Consider the following 17,697-nt stretch of genomic DNA (forward strand, 5'->3'; position numbering starts at 1 on the left):
CTTGAAGGTGTCAGTTTTGCAACAAAAAGACTTCAAAAACAGACTCCAAAGAGAGACTGCTGAACTCGAATTAATATGCAAATTAGACACAATTAACTTAGGCCTAAACAGAGACTGGGAATGGTTGCGTCATTACACTAATTGAAAGTTCTCCTCACACCTTCTATGGGTCATCTCGATTACCACTTCAAAGTTTTTTCTTCTGCTGCTACCGATAGCTCATCTCAATTGATTGGCCTCTTACAATTGGTATGCGTACTTCCACCTTTTCATGTTCGCTGTATGTATAAATATCTTGTCTGTGTGTTCCACTCTATGCATCTGAAGAAGTGAGCTGTAGCCCACGAAAGCTTATGCTGAAATAAAATTGTTAGCCTCTCAGGTTCCACAAGTACTCCTGTTCTTTTTATAAGCTTCATGGTATCTCTATCATCCTCATGGTAAATTTTCAAACAAGTAGTTTCAGATCATATTTTCAAAAGTGCTTAAATGACTACGTGTAAGTCCTATTTTCAAAAGTAACGTAGGCTCAAGAATTTTTCTAATTGCAAAGGTACTCATTGGCTGCCAAAATGTTAAAAATAGCGATGGAGAAGAAAAAAGGAATTAAGGTCAGGGTAAAGTTTTCAAAAGTGCCTAAGTCACTTTTTAAAATGGGGTTTAGGCAGACATGCCAAACCAACGGGGGAAAAAACGCAGAAATTGGGCTTGGTTTTGGCTTAATTGGCTTGTGAGTTGCTTGTTGGCTAGTTTTTGGCTTGTAGCTTGTTGCTTTTTTTTTTTTTTTTTTTTTGATCGGCTCCCGGCAAGCAGAGGCAAGAGCGGGGAGAGAGTCAGGGGTGCACGGCGGGCCCACCACAGCCCCAGACTGCACACCGGGGAGATCTAGTCACAGAGAGTGTTGGGGTTCTTAGGGATTGGCTTGTTTTGAAATGGGATTAGCTTGATTTTTGGCTTATTGTGAAAGTCAGGGTGCTTATTTACCACATGAAAGTTGGTAACTGTGGATTTAGGGCTTGTCTACATGGTCAATTAGCATGCTGAAAGCCAGGGTGTGAATCTACAGAGCACTGGCACTAACTGCCTATGCACTAACTGACCATGTGGACCGTGCTACAGCACACTATTGTACGCTTTGATGCTTCAAACAGGAGTATGTCAATGTGTGCTGTAGCAGCGTACACATGGCCAGTTAGTGTTCAGCAAGCTAGTGTGCTATAAATTCACATTGTGGCTTGCCATGCACTGACTTGTGTTGACTCAGGCTTCTAAGTAACATTAAGGTCAATGTGAATTAGGACTTCAAGTCATTTGAAAATAGGCTTTAAGTATTTTTGAAAATGTTACCCTTGACCTTTAATTCCTTTTTTCCCTTCTATCATTTTAATTTCAACATTACTTTGGCAGTCACTCTTAGAGTACCTCTGTAATTAAAAAAATGCTGTAGCCTATCTGAAAATCCAGAAAAGGGAAGTTACTTACCTTGTCGTAACTGGACTTCTTCGAGATGCATGGTCTCTATCTGTATTCCACTGTGGGGCTCAGGTTCATGGAGCTCATGCGTACCAGAGAATTCTTGCTAGTAGTGTCTTTTGGTCCACACCTTTGGCACAGCTCTCCATGTGCTCCCTACCAAGGATATAAGGGGCAGGGCAGACTGATCACCTTGCCAGTTCCTTCTCTACTGCCAATACAGTCATGATCCAATGCAGAGGAAATGGAGGGCAGATAGTAGAATACAGTTAGGGAACCACACATCTTTAAGAAAAGACAGTTACCTTTTCTGTAACTGGTGTTCTTCGAGATGTGTTGCTCATGTCTATTCCACAACAGGTGTGCGTGCTTGCCACGTGCACCGGTGTCGGAAGTTTTTCCCCTAGCAGTACCCATAAGGGAGGGCCCCTAGAGACCCTTAGAGTGGCGCCTCCAGGGCATGGTATAACTGGCACTGCGTGCTCCCCCCACCCTCAGTTCCTTCTTGCCAGACAACTCCGACAGAGGGGAAGGAGGGTGGGATGTGCAATAGACATAAGCAACACATCTCGAAGAACACCAGTTACAGAAAAGGTAACTCTCTTTTCTTCTTGGAGTGATTGCTCATGTGTATTCCACAATAGGTGATTCCAAGCTATATCTGCTGGAGGTGGGTAGGAGTTCACAAACTCACGGGACTGAGCACAGCCCTGCCAAACCCGGCGTCTTCCCTGGTCTGGGAGATGATCGCATAATGCTGGTTAGGAAAGATAGAAAATGTGGCAAAAGACCACCTTGGCTTAACCACGAGATCTTGCACGATCTAAAAAATAAAAAGGAGTCCTACAAAAAATGGAAACTAGGACAGATTACAAAGGATGAATATAGGCAAACAACACAGGAATGCAGGGGCAAGATTAGAAAGGCAAAGGCACAAAATGAGCTCAAACTAGCTACGGGAATAAAGGGGAACAAGAAGACTTTTTATCAATACATTAGAAGCAAGAGGAAGACCAAAGACAGGGTAGGCCCACTGCTTAGTGAAGAGGGAGAAACAGTAACAGGAAACTTGGAAATGGCAGAGATGCTTAATGACTTCTTTGTTTCGGTCTTCACCGAGAAGTCTGAAGGAATGCCTAACATAGTGAATGCTAATGGGAAGGGGGTAGGTTTAGCAGATAAAATAAAAAAAGAACAAGTTAAAAATCACTTAGAAAAGTTAGATGCCTGCAAGTCACCAGGGCCTGATGAAATGCATCCTAGAATACTCAAGGAGCTAACAGAGGAGGTATCTGAGCCTCTAGCTATTATCTTTGGAAAATCATGGGAGACGGGAGAGATTCCAGAAGACTGGAAAAGGGCAAATATAGTGCCCATCTATAAAAAGGGAAATAAAAACAACCCAGGAAACTACAGACCAGTTAGTTTAACTTCTGTGCCAGGGAAGATAATGGAGCAAGTAATTAAGGAAATCATCTGCAAACACTTGGAAGGTGGTAAGGTGATAGGGAACAGCCAGCATGGATTTGTAAAGAACAAATCATGTCAAACCAATCTGATAGCTTTCTTTGATAGGATAACGAGTCTTGTGGATAAGGGAGAAGCTGTGGATGTGGTATACCTAGACTTTAGTAAGAATATCATGCGAGATCGTATCAAATGCCTTATCGACAAACTAGGCAAATACAATTTAGATGGGGCTACTACAAGGTGGGTGCATAACTGGCTGGATAACCGTACTCAGAGAGTTGTTATTAATGGTTCCCAATCCTGCTGGAAAGGCATAACGAGTGGGGTTCCGCAGGGGTCTGTTTTGGGACCGGCTCTGTTCAATATCTTCATTAACGACTTAGATATTGGAATAGAAAGTACGCTTATTAAGTTTGCGGATGATACCAAACTGGGAGGGATTGCAACTGCTTTGGAGGACAGGGTCATAATTCAAAATGATCTGGACAAATTGGAGAAATGGTCTGAGTTAAACAGGATGAAGTTTAACAAAGACAAATGCAAAGTGCTCCACTTAGGAAGAAAAAATCAGTTTCACACATACAGAATGGGAAGAGACTGTCTAGGAAGGAGTACGGCAGAAAGGGATCTAGGGGTTATAGTGGACCACAAGCTAAATATGAGTCAACAGTGTGATGCTGTTGCAAAAAAAGCAAACATGATTCTGGGATGTATTAACAGGTGTGTTGTGAGCAAGACACGAGAAGTCATTCTTCCGCTCTACTCTGCTCTGGTTAGGCCTCAGCTGGAGTATTGTGTCCAGTTCTGGGCACCGCATTTCAAGAAAGATGTGGAGAAACTGGAAAGGGTCCAGAGAAGAGCAACAAGAATGATTAAAGGTCTTGAGAACATGACCTATGAAGGAAGGCTGAAAGAATTGGGTTTGTTTAGTTTGGAAAAGAGAAGACTGAGAGGGGACATGATAGCAGTTTTCAGGTACCTAAAAGGGTGTCATAAGGAGGAGGGAGAAAACTTGTTCACCTTAGCCTCTGAGGATAGAACAAGAAGCAATGGGCTTAAACTGCAGAAAGGGAGGTCTAGGTTGGACATTAGGAAAAAGTTCCTGTCAGGGTGGTTAAACACTGGAATAAATTGCCTAGGGAGGTTGTGGAATCTCCATCTCTGGAGATATTTAAGAGTAGGTTAGATAAATGTCTGTCAGGGATGGTCTAGACAGTATTTGGTCCTGCCATGCGGGCAGGGGACTGGACTCGATGACCTCTCGAGGTTCCTTCCAGTCCTAGAATCTATGAATCTATGAATGCGAGGTAAATGTGTGAACTGAAGACCATATGGCAGCCCTGCAAATGTCCTGAATGGGAACATGGGCTAAAAAGGCAACCGAAGAGGCTTGCGCCCTAGTCGAGTGTGCCCTCACAATTGATGGCGGGGGGATTCCCACCAGGTCATAACAGGTATGGATGCACGAAGTGATCCAGTTGGAGGGCCACTGAGTGGAGATCGGCCGAACCCTCATGCGTTCGGCTGAGGCAATGAACAGCTGCAAGGACTTCCTGAAAGGCTTAGTCCACTCCAGGTAAAAAGCCCGAGCCCGTCTCACATCCAGCATGTGGAGGCGACGCTCCTCACTGGATGCATGGGGCTTGGGGCAGAGGACTGGCAGGAAAATGTCCTGACCCATGTGGTAGGCAGAGATCACCTGAGGAATGAAGGATGTAGGCGGAGCTGGACCGTATCCTTATGGAACACTGTATATGGTGGCTCGGAGGTCAGGGCCCTGAGTTCCGAGACCCGCCTAGCCGACGTGATCGCTACCAGGCAGGCCACCTTCCACGAGAGGTGCAACCAGGAGCACGTAGCTAGAGGCTCAAACGGGGGACCGGAAGCCAGGCCAGCACCAAGTTCAAGTCCCACTGTGGGACTGGAGGCCTAACGTACGGGAAGAGACGATTCAATCCCTTAAGGTACCGGCCAGTCATGGCATAGGAGAATACCGTGTGCCCCTGCACCGGCGGGTGGAAGGCCGATATAGCCGCCAAGTGCACCTTGACGGACGATGGCGCCAGGCCCTGGGCTCTAAAGTGAAGGAGGTAGTCCAAAATGAGCTGGATCGGGACAGTTACGGAGGAAACGCCCCGTTCAGCTGCCCATCGGGAAAACCAAGACCACTTTGCCAAGTAGACTTGGCGTGTGGAGGGTTGCCTGCTTTCCAAGAGGACACACTGAACCCCTTCTGAGCACGTCCTTTACTCCCGGCCTAACGATTGAGCAGCCACGCTGTGAGGTGGAGTGCCACTAGGTTGGGGTGGAGGAGAAGGCCTTGGTCCTGGAAGAGCAGGTCCAGGTGGGATGGCAACGGCCACGGCGGGGCAACCGCCAGGCTCGTGAGGGTCCCGTACCAATGCTGCCTGGGCCATGCCAGGGCAATCAGGAGGACCCGGGCTCTGTCCGTCTTTATCTTTTCCAGGACCCTGCCGATCTGCGGGAATGGGGGGAAGGCATAGCGAAACTGGCCTGACCAGGGACAGGAGGAAGGCATCGGAAATAGCGCCCTGTCCTAGCCCCCTCTCCCCTCCCAGAGCTGGGGACAGTGACAGCTCTGCCAAGTCGCGAACAGGTCCCCGCTCTTGGAAAAGTCTGTGCACCACCTCTGGGTGAAGAGACCACTTGTGCTGAGAGGAAAAGTCCCTGCTCAAGCGATCCGCCCGCGAGTTCCAGGTGCCCAGTAAGTGGTAGGCAAATGTCGTGGGCTATACAAAAGTCCCACAGCTTGAGGGCTTCCAGGCAGAGGGCAGAGGATTGGGCCCCGCCTTGCCTGTTGATGTAAAACATCGAGGCCATGTTGTCTGTGAGAACCCTGACCACTCTGCCCTCCAGGTGCGAGCGGAAGGCCATGCATGCCAGTTGGACCACCCTGAGCTCTTTGACATTTATGTGGAGGGCCAGGTCCTGTGCAGACCACAGACCTTGGGTCTCAACGTCTCCCACATGGGCTCCCCACCCAGGTCCGATGCGTCAGACACCAGTTCCAGTGACTGGGTCCTGCCTCTGAATGAAACCCCACGGAGCATGTTCCCCGGGGAGGACCACCATCGAAGGGAGGCGATCACCGGTTCGGGCACAGTGAGGACCTCGTCCATCCTGTCTCTGGCCTGGGAGAAGACCAAGGCCAACCAGAGCTGGAGGGGCCTCATCCTGAGTCTGGTGTGATGAACCACATATGTGCACACCAACATGTGACCCAAGAGCTGGAGACACGCTCTGGCTGTTGTCACTGGAAGCCTTGTGACTGTGTCGATGAGCCCTTTCAAGGTCTCGAACCTGTCTGGTGGGAGGGAGGCTCTGGCTGACGTGGCATCCAGGACCTCCCAGATAAACTCTATGCGTTGTATCAGGACTGTGGACTTTTGGCATCGTTTACCAACAGGCCCAGAGTGGTGCACATGGACAAAAGGAGCACCACATGGTCCCGCACCTGCGACTGGGAGCTGCCTTTGACCAGCCAGTCGTCCAGATACGGGAAGATCTGGACCCCACAGCGCCTGAGGTAGGCCGCCACCACAGACATACACTTTGTAAATACCCTGGGGGCAGTGGACAGGCCAAACGGGAGGACCGTAAATTGGTAGCGTTCCTCCCCAACTGTGAAACAGAGGAAGCATCTGTGCCCCTCGAATATATGGATGTGAAAGTACACGTCCTGCAGATGGAGGGCGGTGAACCAGTCCCCAGGATCCAGGGAGGGAATAATGGTGGCCAGGGAGACCATGCAGAACTTGAGCTTCACCATGTACAGGTTCAGGCCTCACAGGACCAAGATGGGCCTGAGCCCCCCTTTGGCCTTCAGGATAAGGAAATAGCAGGAGTAGTACCCCTTGCGTTTGAACTCCGCTGGCACCACTTCCACCGCTCCTAGGCCAAGGAGCCGCCCCACCTCCTGCTCGAGCAGGGCCTCATGAGAAGGGTCCCCCAGGAGGGACGGGGGTGGAGGGTGGTTGGGCGGGGTAGAGGTAAACTGGAGGGTGTAGCCCCGGGAGATGGTGCTGAGGACCCATCGGTCTGAGGTCAGCTGCGACCACTCCAACAGAAAAGCACACAACCAGTTGGAGAAGGGAAGCTTTATTGAGGGTGGATCCCTGATGAGAACAGGTAGGTTGCCCCGGCCGTCCCGTCAAATCTGCCGTTTCCCTGCCTGTTTGCCCTTGGAGGACCCAGGGTGGGGGGCAGACCAAGACTGTCTCTGAGGGCGTTTCTTATAGTCCTGCGACTTTTTATAAGGGGGCTCGTATTTAGAGTGGGAGGCTGCTGTGGCTTAAACTTAGGTCTAGCCAGAGCTAGAACATAGAGGCCAAGAGTCTTAACGTAGTGCGGGAGACTTTCAGGCCATGCAGTTTTATGTCCATCTGTTCCGCAAACAGAGCCTTGCCATCAAACAGGAGGTCCTGTAAGGAGTTCTGCGCCTCACTGGACAGCCCAGACAGCAGGAGCCACGACGTCCTTCTCAGGGACACTGTGGAGGCCATGGACCGTGCGGCCAAGTCCGCTGCATCCGACGCTGCCTGCAGGGTTTCCCTGGCAGCTGTTGTACCCTCCTCCACCAGAGCTTTGAATTCCTTCCTGTCACGCTCCTAGAGGGAATCCTCAAACTTGGGCAGAGAGCCCCATAGATTGAACTCATACCGGCCCAGGAGAGCCTGATGGTTCGCCACCTGTAACTGGAAGCTTGAGGACAAATAAATTTTTCTCCCAAATGAATCCAGCCTCCTTGAATCTTTATTTTTTGGAGTAGAGGCTGGTTGGCCCTGCCATTCCCTGTGGTTGACCGACTCAACCACCAGGGAGTTAGGAGCAGGGTGGATGTATAGGCATTCATGTCCTTTGGGGGGCACAAAATACTTGAGTTCCGCTCTCTTAGAAATGGGGGCCAATGAGGCCCGGGTTTGCCACAAGGCATTTGAAATTTTTGCCACCTCTTTGTGGAGTGGCAAGGCCGCCCTGCCCAGTACCGAGACGGACAAGACGTTAAAAAGGGAGTCTGAGGGCTCCTCCACCTCCTCTGCCTGAAGGTTGAGGTTTGATGCCACCCTTTTCAATAGCTCCTGGTGGGCTTTAGAGTCCTCCTGCAGAACAGAGGGAGGAAGGGCCGTAATCACCTCATCAGATGCAGTACTTTGCGTGTCCACTGGCACCGGAGGGGGCTGCCCAACATGGGTCTAGCCTCTCCCCCAATCTTGTTCTGGTGCCGCGGCGGAGACGGCCTCTTCTTAGCCTTCTTGGTGTGCACCGCAGACGGGGAGCGGTGCCGACTTGGAGCAGCATGCTAGAGTCTGGGTCAATGCCGACTTCATCAGGATATCCCGGAGCCTAATGTCTCTCTCTCGGTCTGAGGCTTGAGCAACTTGCAAATCTTACAGCGAACGCTGAGATGGGTTCCCCACACACAGCGTAAACAGTCCGCATGCAGATCACTCACTGGCATCAGTCGCCTACAAAGTGTCATACGACTTAAAACCCGGGGCACAGGGCATGCCCCGGCCCGGGCACACTAACTAAACTACTAACTACAGGTACCATACACTGAACGAACAAGAGTTCTGGGGACTAGCTGTAGCAAAGCTGGAGAGAGCAGTTCCGAAGCACTTCACTTGTGGCAAGAAGGAACTGAGGGTGGGGGGAGCGCACAGCGCCCCTTATACCGTGCCATGGAGGCACCACTCCAGGGGTCGGTAGGGGCACCACCCTATGGGTACTGCTAGAGGAAAAACTTCCGACATCGGTGCACGTGGCGAGCATGCACACCTATTGTGGAATACACATGAGCAATCACTCAAAGAACGCCAGTTACGCTAAGTAATTTCCCTGTCTTCTTTCAGTGCTGATTCCTATGTGTATTCAACTGTGAGCGACTGACAAACAGTATTCAGAGCAGAAGAGAGTGAGAGGACGCAGTTGGTATAGCTGCTTGGAGAACCGCTGTCCTAAAGGATGTGGAGTGGAGTCCTGGACAAGGTGTAATGTCTTGCCAATGCATGTGTGGAGCTCCATGTGGCTTCCCTGCAAATATAAAGCAGGGGTACCTCTTGAAGTGAAGCTTCTGAGGTTGCTTGGTCCCTTACCTGGTGTGGGGGAGGAATCTATGTAAACTAGTAACAGTAGGATACAGCCAGACGTTCACTGAGAAGACGCATCTTGTCCTCGTACTGTTCTGTTATGGAAGCCAAGTTGAGAGAATGAAGTCTTCGCTCCTCACTGGAAGCATGGGGCTTCAGGAAAAAACATAGTAAGTATATTGACTGGTTTATGTGAAATTCTGAAACTATCTTGGGAATGAATTTTAGGTGTAGCTGTAGCGAGACCTTATCCTTTTGGAATATTGTGTAGGTGGATCAGCCATAAGGTCCTAAATTTAACCTAACCTTCTGGCTGAGGTGATGGCAATGAGGAAGGCAATGTTCACTGACACGTGGAACCTTACTGGGCTTGAAAGTTTAAGATTCAAAACTAGGCCGGTAAATGTAAATATACTTTCTTCTCCATAAGGTTGAGATGCTTGAAATCCTTATCTGCAAGAGTGGCCCTCTGGTGTTGTCTGGATCTTTCCATGGCTGCCTGGAACACCAAGGAGTTTGGGTGGGTGAACAAGAACTCAGCTCTTTCAGCCAGGACAAAGTACTGCTCCTCTGCCCACTTGGGGGTAGAGGTATGTGCCATACAGTCCTTGTCAGTGGTTATGACCCACAGGTTTCCAGTCCAGGTCCACAGGGTTCACAGGAGCAGCCATGATTCAACCCTCCACTTGCCACCTGCTGACCCAAGATGCATGAAGCCCAGCACCTGATTGAGGCTCCACCCATTGGCTGAGTCCCAGAGCAGTTGATCTGCTGGCTTAAGTAGGGCCAGCAAACCACAGAAACAGGAAGCTGTCCTAACAACTGGGATCCACTCTGCTCTGGACTGTGTACCTTGTGCCTCCTGCTCCCCTGACTTGACATCCTGACCTGGCTTGGCTCCTGACTTCTGATGTGTGGTATCCTGACCCAGCCTGACACTCAGCTCCTGATTGTGGACACTGGCTCTGACCACTACGTCTGGATGCCCACAACCAGGGCTTGACACCAGTTCTAGTATGGCTTCATTTACCAGTACAACCCATTTAGAGAAGTTGAATCAGAACATAACTTGCACTCAGTCACTATAACATTTAAATTTTATGATGATATAATTCATGTGGAGGTTACTCCGCAGCTACAGAGCAGAAATCAGATACATGAAGTAGCAGAACATCAAGTGTCTGGAAGAATATGCACCACAGATTGATATGAAACGTAAGTGATTATTTTGGCTTTGATCCCTTTATATTGTTGATTATTGTCAAACATTGTACAGGCATGCTATTACACAAAGAAAATGGCAATACATACAGCTTTATAATCAATTTATTTATAAGTGCATGAAACAGGTTACAGAACATTATTAAAATACTGATTTGGGGAGTTGTATTTTTTACCAACTTTTCATCAAATAAATCTGTACAATGAGTATTATCTACATACTGGGTTAATTTGTAACTTACTGTATATAGGTCATTACCAAAGATTTCCTCTAGTATGTTACAAAGATGAAAACTGCATAAAGACTCCTGATATCTTATGACTAGACAGGGCAATGTTAATTGTGCATCACTGCTTTATAGCTGGAGCAATGAAGTGGAAATATGTGCAGAAAATTTTGCTTTAATCTAAAGTAATATGCCAACTTTTATTGCTACCCTTTGAAAAAAAATGAGAGGTGAGTGTGCTGTGAGAAACAGAGAAAAAACATTTGTATGGCTATACTAAGTTCATTACTGCAATTAAAATACAGAAGGTTAACTGCAAAACTTTTATTGTCCAAGAAATTATTGTAGGTACATAGTAAGGTTTATACACAAATGGGGAAATAAAAAAGTTGCTTTTATAAAAAAATTTAAAGTATACAATATTTACAGCTTATTAGGTATCATCCATGAAAGTATTTTAATCTTAAATTAGAGCTAAGCTATTATATAACATGCAGTACATACAGATATATCTATCACTTTAAAAATACTGTTTTCACACAATGTAATATGAATAATTTCTAAATGAAATTACCTCTCAACTCTCATTATTCTTGCTATCTTTAAACTTTATAATAAATCTCAGGCCAAATTTTCAGCTAGTGTAAGTTTGTGTCAGCTGAGAATCTGGCCCTTAGTTCTAAAAGAGGAACATACGATAGGCTAGAAATCACATGATAACACTTTCTCCACCTCCATTTTTCTAATGCCAGGAAAAGCTGCATCTACTAGGCTCCCTATAACTGAACAGTATTATTTAAATCATGTTTGACCAAAAACCAAAATAAAGTCAATCCAATCAATCAATCTTTATCAGCTTGCTACTGCAATGACTATTAAGACTAGAATTTTAACGTTATTAATCCTCTCGGAAAATGTATTCTTCTCCCTTTTATCTGATTACAAGTGATAAATGTGATGTTTTTCAGCTGATTCAAGATGTTCACATATGGTGGGGACTAGCTTAGCCCTAATGGTTATTTTAAAGAGTCTCTAGTGGATTCTGAAGATTTTAAAAATATATATTTAAAAGTTCCAGCCTTCATAGACTGTCTGTATTGTTGCAACTAAAACTCTAAGGCAGGGGTAGTCTATTTTTTGTTAGAAGTTCAAATTTCTTAGTCAAGATCCAGACTCCAGAGAAAATAATAAAAACAACAATCAAAATAAGTAAATAAAAATATTTTGGGGTCCATTCAAAAGCACCTGGCAGACTGGATTTGGCCCACAGTTCGCCTACTGACTATCCCTGCTCTAAGGATTACCAGAAATGTACACAATCAATGTACTTTCATACGTCAAGAGAAAGGTTAAGCATTTTTTAACTTGTAGTTTCATTTTTACTATATCAATATATACAACTTATACAGTTTATACCATTTTTAAATGGGAAGAACAAACACTTGTCAACCCAACCATTCTAACCAAAGAGTTTAACAAGTTTCTTTTAGACACCAGCTCTGAAGTTCTTACCAACATTCCTCTGAAAACGGACAACACATTATTTGAGACGATAACTAATTACCAGTATCAAGCTAAGGGGCTAGCTTTAAGACAAAATGACTATTTAGATCAGTCAATTACTTATTCAGTTAATCTTCAGCATTTAGTGAAAAAACTGTTAATTATTTAGTTTGGCCTATAGATTAGTTTCCCCAACTCATAATAGAAGTTGGAAAAACAAATGCTAAGGATTCATTTTGATTACTGATAAAGAGAATAGTTAACATTCATGCAGTTTTAGTGATTTAATCTCAAATATAAACAAATTTTCCTACTTCTGATAATAGATTTTTTTCCCGTGGAATAGATCAAGGAATTGAAGATGAAAACTTGAGGTGAAAAACTTCTTGTAACAGGAATATTTCTGTAGATATCCTCACATGCTTCTACTCTAAAATCAATTACTTTTAGATCTGCTGTAGTTGGAGATTACTCTGAAGTAAAATGGCACTGCGGGGTCTGATGTTGCATCTCTGTAATTACACTACATATTAAACTTTCACGTAAACTAAGCATAAGGATGGCTTTAACTGCTTCAACTTTAATAAAATTTGGAATCAAGCCATGGACTTTCTGGCTCAAACCACCATAAGTAGGTAAAAAGGATTCTGCAGGACAAGGTCAGCAGTTACAATGCACAGAACCAAGTGGAATTTAGCTTAAAAAAATTGTTGACAGGCAAGACTGAATGGACACTAGCTTGTTTTCACACAGCTGTATGGGGTCTCTACCTCTAACAAGAGTGAAAAGGTAACGAGAGCTTTGTCACTCGAGTAAACTAAACAATTTTAAATACACAGGGTAAAAGTCACCCATCCATAGGGGCCAGCAGAAGGCCTATGTACCATGGAAGGCCCACTTAAATTGTACTTTGAGGGCATAAAGGGGGATTTCAGCAGTGCATTGACCTTATACTGGCCACTATATTAGAATTAATTTTACTCAGCAGATCGGCTCATTGTGGATGATGAGTTGATGCATTTTTTAAAATGATCACTTTTGGGATTTAAATTCACAATTCCCATCCACAATATTGTTTATTTTTGGAATGTCAGTGAAATATGTACAGTTCCATTTAACAGAATATTCAAGCAGCTCACAGACACTTGTCTTACCTTCTGTATTTATTTTAAACTAGAATCTACAAGCCCAAAGTCAGAAGACTGGTCAAAGCTCAAACATGATGGATCAGATGATTTAGCTACAGATATTATAGTAGATGTAATTACAACGATAGCTTCAAGTTTCAAGTATACATACAACAAAACCAACTCCTACAGTAGAAAGAAAAGGTTGTCAGATATGTAAAGAGCGGTTTATAAAACTGATTCCTTTCAATTGCAACGCAGAATATTTCCTTAGCAAGTCAGTATTTGAAATGTCCCTGCTAAACTAATGGAAAAATGTGTTCAATTAGGCTATGTGAGGAAATCCCAAAAGTTAATTTTTGGTGGTGAATTTGAAAGCTAGAAATAGACCTACTGTCCAAGTGTGTCAACAACTAATTTTTAGTTCCTTCAATGTAATCCATACAAAGAGAAGAGACTACACAAAAAATGGTTCAGAAGCAAGGGGGTGCCCAGGAGAAATACTACCAATACATCAGCTACATGGAAGAATTGAGAGCAAGTCTTAATCTTATTCTATCAGGATCTAATATTTTTGTCTGCATGGCATCTTCCACCAACGTATGTGGAAGGGAATAGGGTTTGTGCCAGTTTTTTCAACTGTTGATATAATGGAGATTGTTACCAAACACCAAGGCAGTGCATCTAAGAGAAACAGGAAAGGGAAGGTGGAGGGCGCGCTACTTCCCCCCCCCCCCCGCCCAAAATCACAGCCCAGGAGGCTGTGACTGCAAGAAAAGCCCCTAGCGGCTGCATGCAGCCACGGTGGCCGCATTTGAGAAACGCTGCCATAGGAGGCCAGGGGAAGATGATATCAAAGTGGTCCCCTGCCTAATCTGCCTTTCACCATCAAATAGCTAAAAAAAATTAACTAAAAGTGGTCCTCTCAGAGAAAAAAAAAAAAAAAAAAAAAAATCAGAAGGAAGAATTGCAGGGGCCTTTTAAATGTTCCAAAAATCACTGCAACTCAGCAAATGAATTTAAGGCTCTTAAAATACAGGTCACATACTCACTACAAAAGAACTGATTGCCAAACACAGTAACATGTTTCATGGATAAAAGATATTATATGCAGAAAAAGGGGGTGGGGAGGAGAGGGGAAAGACAGACACAAAAACAACTACTCTAAAGATGCATCACTTTAAAAAAATATTTAAGTGTATTTAACAGCTACAATAAAGGCCGAAGAGATTAGCTGGGGTTGTAGTCTGAATAAGCATACTGAGATTTCTGCTTATCTCAAGTACTTTGGTCTGAAAAATTCAGGTTGCAAGCCTCATTGTAACAAATGACTTCCTAATTTTGGCCATGACAAAAAATACCATAAAAGGTTCTCTTTATTTCCACTTCCAAAGCGCAGCAATTGAACAAAACCCGAGAGAGTGTGTATTTTTTTTTATAGATAGATAGACAGACAGACCCAGACCAGTTGGGAACAGCAGAGTAGCAGAAGGGAGATATACTGGCCACTGGATAAGTAGTTTTCTGTTCCCTAGTGACCAGAGCGGGGCTGCTCCAGGCTAATAGATCACCTGACTCCAATTAACCTGCTAAGAGTCAGGTGAGGCAGTTAAGCACCTGACTCTAATTAAGGCCCCTCTGATGCTATAAAAGGGCTCACTCCAGTCAAGCCAGGGAGCCAGAGGAGAGGAAGTGTGTGTGAGGAACTGGGAGCAAGAGGTGCGCAAGAAGCTGAGAGTGAGTAGGTGTACTGCTGGAGGACTGAGAAGTACAAGCGTTATCAGACATCAGGAGGAAGGTCCAGTGGTGAGGACAAAGAAGGTGTTGGGAGGAGGCCATGGGGAAGTAGCCCAGGGAGTTGTAGGTGTCGTGCAACTGTAGCAGGAGGCACTCTAAACAGCTGCAGTCCACAGGGCCCTGGGCTGGAACCTGATGTAGAGGGCGGGCCCGGGTTCCCCCCATACCTCCCAACTCCTGATCAAAAACAGGAGGAATTGACCTGGACTATAGCTTCTACCAGAGGGGAAGGTCTCGACTGTTTCCTGACCCACAGGGTGAATCTGTGAAGCGAGCAAATCCGCCAATAAGCGCAGGACCCACCAAGGTAGAGGAGGAACTTTGTCACTCTCTATATATAAAAAAAAATAAAGTTTTTTGAGTTTTGGTACAATTTGGTCAATTTATTTTACCTAAGGTGAGATTCACCCATCCTTAATTACAACCCAGAATGCTACCATATCTCAAGAGCAATACTTCAAGTCTTTTTCCTGATCATCTTGCTATGGGGTGGGATTATACATGAACTACTTTGGATGACCATGTACAAAGCTATAAAGCTAATATAGTAATGGTGCAATATTAAGTTTTAATGTATTAAAAGCATATTAAAATATGCTCAGCGAATGAAATGTAAAAATACACATGCAAGTGAAAAAGAAGAACAGTTTACAAACAAGGACAGATTTTCTAAACAACAGGTATGATAATAGAAAAAGCTATTTACTAGATGGTACTATATACACAACAAAAAATACACAAATGTAATTCAAATAAAAATCAACTGATCATACTAAAACAAAAAAAAATAGTAAAGTGCAAAACTAACAAAGAATCACTATTTCCCTTAGATTAAAACAATCACAATTCAATGAACATTAGAAATATATTTATACTGCTATGTAACATTACAGATAAAGACAGGAGTATAAATCACTCTTTGGTCCCTGTGTTTGTACATTAAAACTGGTTTAAGTACTGTCATTTGTTGCTGGAAACAACTGAGGAGTATGCCCAGAATTACACTGCTAACCATGGTACACAGAGATCAGTTCAACAAACATAAGAAGATTATCACCAAAAATTAAAGATTTGAAATATTTTCTTCATATACTACAGCTGTTCTAGCTATCCGAAAACAGATTTTTTTTTTTTTAAATAGTGATGCATAGCTAATAATCAAATATAACTGGTATTTAAATCTTGAAAAACCAACAGAGTTTCTATCTTAAAGTTACGAGAAAGTGGTTGAAGTTTCTTCACATCAATTACCATATTCAGTCATTTTTCCAAAGACCAGAATTGTGTAGATATGTTGCACTTCTACACTACTGTGAAAATAGTGAACAACAACATCAAGGGTATCCATTTAGTGCCATTCATATAAAAGATGCCTTTGGCCTGAAATACTGCACAGTACTATTACAATAAAAGAAATAACACTGTCCCAAGAAATTTACTCTGAGAGGTTGGGTGAATTACTAGCGTGCGTAAATTCTAGAATACATTTTTCACAAGATGGATTATAAAAAGACCATTCCCAATTATTACGTGTATACATTTCATTTTGACTACAGCCATTTTTGATAATAAGGGCCAAAGAGTGCAACAGCCATCCAACTCCCCAAAGCAGTCATTGGAATAAAACTTCAGTGCTGAAACTGATCTATTTCTTTCAAAGGCATAAGGCTACTTAAGATGTTTTCCCCACTGGTAACTGCTTGTTCATTCAAATACTGTATTTTAATATGGAAAGGCAGTAAGTTAATACTGTACTTTGTGACAAGCTATTCATCCTCATATCTCCCCCACACAGGAAAGCAGTTAACAAGAATTCTCCCTCGGAGCAGATAGTTTTGTCCTATTGACATCTGGTGAGCCACTTGGACATTATATTGAATGGTCTACTGTTGCTAAGCATTAATACCATATAGTACATATAGACAACTGAGCAACTCACACCATATTTTAGAGAGTGACAATTCTGTATGCAACGTATGTATTTTTTAAACATAATACATGCTTGAGCTAAAGAGCATTCAACAGCTGATCCTAATATTGCAGAGGTTTCCTTCATATGAAAAATACTGACCTATATCATAAGGAGGTGCACATTAGCAAACACTTCACTGGCACCTCAATTGAGGTGAAAAGCACAGTTCACCATTCAGTGAAATCTGAATTTTCATTCAAACTTTTGAACTTAGTAATGGCTTCTTCTGTAGTCATTGGTTTAATACAGTGAGACTGAAGATGTTAAATTGTCATAAGACGACAATGTTATGAATAGAACAGCAAGTTAGTTAGACGTGCAAAAAAATCTCAAGTCTAAGATGCAGCTTTCTAGAGAAAGCTAAAAAGTCTTGAAATTATTCAAGTTACTGAAGACTATGCTTTAAGAAAGGAATTTTTAGATCCAGATAAAATGTGGTTCCAGATTTTGTCATGTCATAAGAATTCATTACTCCTGCCAATACTTCTGTTGATTAAACCATTGCATCAGATAACCAAATCTGTTAGTAAAAGCAACATGAGAACAAGCAGTAAGAGGACAGTAAAATTATTTAAATTCCTTCCCCTAAAATCTCTCTCTCCAAGGCACATTAAATTAAAAGGAATATAACTTCAGTTATTTTATTTATACTAAGTTTTTTTTAAGTCAGTGACTTGACAACCTGCAATCAATTATTTTTTCATACATTAAGTTAATGACAAAAATTTAAATCATTATCTACAGATACGGAGAAGTAATTTAATGTTGTCCTGGAAAATAATCTCTATATCTACTAA

This window comes from Emys orbicularis, chromosome 2 (genome assembly GCF_028017835.1).
Source record: "Emys orbicularis isolate rEmyOrb1 chromosome 2, rEmyOrb1.hap1, whole genome shotgun sequence".
Lineage (NCBI taxonomy): Eukaryota > Metazoa > Chordata > Testudines > Emydidae > Emys > Emys orbicularis.